Below are 2,884 nucleotides of genomic sequence, written 5' to 3'. Positions count from 1 at the left end.
TCCTATCTAACGACAACAACAATAATAACTACAGCAACAATAATACAACAAGGGCAACAAAAGGGAAAATAAATAAATAAACAGAAAGAGAAAAGAAATAGAGAGGAACGCAGAGAGATAGCACAGTGCTGCTCTCCCATTCATGGAGTTTCACTAATGTCAACCACAGTGCTCCCATGTGGTGCTGGGGCCCAGGGTCTCATTCACAAGAAGGTATGTAGCTCTACTGGGTGAACTATCTTCTGACCTATTAAAGTATAATTTTTAAGTGTAAAGTTATGTACTCAACATAATTCTCAGTAACCTTAATAATAAATTTAAATCAGTATCTGTGCTCAAATATCCCTACTTTACTTACAGTCTTATGAAAGTGTGGCACTGCAAACTCATCCTAACATAGAAACTTACCTCAGTAATGAGGTTAGATTCTCAGATCAGTTGAAATAGTATGGCTCTTCAAAATTTGTAATGATTAATTCAACCAGTCAAGCTTATAAATTCAAGTGTATTCAGTAATTAGTGAATGTTTTTGGTGTACAGGAAACTATACTTAAATTGTAGCATATGTGAAGACAAGTGATCCAACATCCTAGACTTCAAGTAAGACAGCACAAGTACAGAAATAATGATGCAAGACAGTCCAACATAATATGATTATAAATGCACTTAGTTAAGGACCCCTGTGGTGTAGAAACAGGATAAAAAGACAATATTGGAATAACATTAGAGCTCATAGGGTTATAGAAATCTTTTAATCTGCCTCTCAGTTGCAGAGTTCTTTAAATTTCAGACAGATGTGATATTTAGCCTAAGTTTGAAATCTTTTAGTAATAAAAAGGACTCCCTCACATGACAGTTCATTCTATTGTTTAACAGCTCACACCTATAGAAAACTTTTAAAGAGATGAGTTTAGAATTTGTATCTGGGTGTCCTATCCCATTGGCTCTTTGGAGTTGAGGCAAATCTAATGATCTATTAAAAGCACATGAGTTAAGAATCTAATTCTACATTAATCTTTGTCCCTGCCCTTTGAATTATTAGTACTCCCACCAAAGGATATATTTCATCTCATCTCCTAAATGAATTTTTAAAATTCACCTAGAAGCAAATATATATATATTCTTGATGACAATGCATATATGGTACTTTGAGTATTTATGGAGAAAACTAATTACAGTTTGCCTGAAGTGTTTTTAAATACTTCAGATCATAAAAGTTGAACTTAGAAAATCTATCATATAGGTAGACTTTATTGTCAGGTACTTGAAAGCATACATTCAGAAATTGCCAGAGGTGTCACAGTGGATAAAACATTGGACTCTCAAGCATGAGGTCCCGCGTTCTATCCCTGACATTACCACAGTGATACTCTAGTTCTGTCTCCCTCTCTCTGTTTCTCATTAATAAGTAAATCTTTTGAAGAAAATTTCAGAATGCAGTTAAGTTCTTTGTCAAAGAGATAGCTTTGTTTCCTTTGTGTGTGTGTGCTCTTTTAATTATATGATAAAAGAAGGCTCTGGGAACTCCCAGGTTCAAATATGCCCTTGCGCTTAGTTCACTTTCTTGTATACCCACTTAGGCATTCATCCACCAACATCAATCCCCAAGACAGAAGATGTTACAACGTAGGAACCTTGCCCTACTTCATAGTATGAGTTCTTTGCTCATTTTCTCAGGAGGCAGCAGACCTCACACAGGAACTTCAAGGTAGAGCCAGAGCTGTAATCAGATATACCTGCATGAATACCGCTGTCTTTTTATTCAGACCCTTCCCCTCCAGTCTCTGAAGACATAATAGAAAGTAATCTTTGAAGACACCAGATAGTCCCCAAAACCCATGCTATCAGTGCATAGTGTTTTCATATATTCTAGACTTAATTCAACTCTCGGATGAGCTGACTGATTCATTCACCTCAGTAGTCAGGCACACCGATCTCTTTGAGGAAGCCCACTCTATTCTTGGGAGCATGACAAGCCACTGAAAGCTGGAAACGGCACAAGAACTCTGATATCACCTGGAAATGCTATCCTGGAAACTCAATTTCATGAATCAGGTCTTCCAAACAAATCACATCAAACTTCCCCAGGTGCTCCTCAATCACTGTGTTGTCTGTCAGAGGGATAGTCTTATTCTTGACCTTGGCTTGTCCACGTTTCAAGATAAGTTCCCAGACAGACTTCAGATTTGGAAATCCCCAGGTCACATAAGGCTCCACTGTACGCAGTATTCTTATGGTTTGAGGGGTCACTTTTAAAAAGACACCACTGAAAATCTTTTTCAGGCGAAGTCCTGCACTGCTAAGCTCACACCATCAATCCTTTGGATGCGCACAACAAAGGCCAACTTGTGTTTATCACATCCAAGCCATGAGGTTTTACTTCTAGTCACCTGAGGTGAACTTTGTCACGTTGTTGCTGCCAGAAATCATGTAGGAAATATTCTAGCCGTTTAAACCTGATTTTTTTTCCCCTTTCCTCTGTTGCTTCCTTTCCAAAAGTGCCTGATTTGCCTGGGTGGCTTTGAAAGCTTGATAAGCTTTCCTCTTTTTCAGATTTTTCTGGAACCAAAGGGATCTTTCTTTTTGGCTCTTCCTCCGCCACCTTCCCAACGTTGCCGCTACTGCTCATGAGCAACCTCACCAAGCCAGGAAGAGCGGAAGCTCTCTATGTTTACTTGATCATAGAAACGTCTATTCTAGTTAACCTGGAGGAACTGGGTCACCTGTATCCACAAAGCAACAGCGAGCGACTGGGATCTTATTAAAAATGTTACAAAACTTACCTTGTCTCGCTTTCAAGCTTCTTAGAGTTTGTATCATCTTCAAATAAGCGCTTCATTTAAGCTAAATCATATCACTAGTTGCAGCTTTGTTTCCTTTAAAT

General features: G+C 38.3%; 1 pseudogene; it reads right to left on the bottom strand.

The window, feature by feature from the left end:
* Nucleotides 1-1,803: 1,803 nt before the first annotated feature.
* LOC103108153 (ribosomal protein uL30-like) lies at nucleotides 1,804-2,629 on the bottom strand (annotated as a pseudogene).
* Between the last annotated feature and the right edge of the window lie 255 nt (nucleotides 2,630-2,884).

This window comes from Erinaceus europaeus, chromosome X (genome assembly GCF_950295315.1).
Source record: "Erinaceus europaeus chromosome X, mEriEur2.1, whole genome shotgun sequence".
Classification (NCBI taxonomy): Eukaryota; Metazoa; Chordata; class Mammalia; order Eulipotyphla; family Erinaceidae; genus Erinaceus; species Erinaceus europaeus.
The sequence above is the reverse complement of the archived record's forward strand: the minus strand, read 5'-3'. Positions and strand labels throughout refer to the sequence as shown.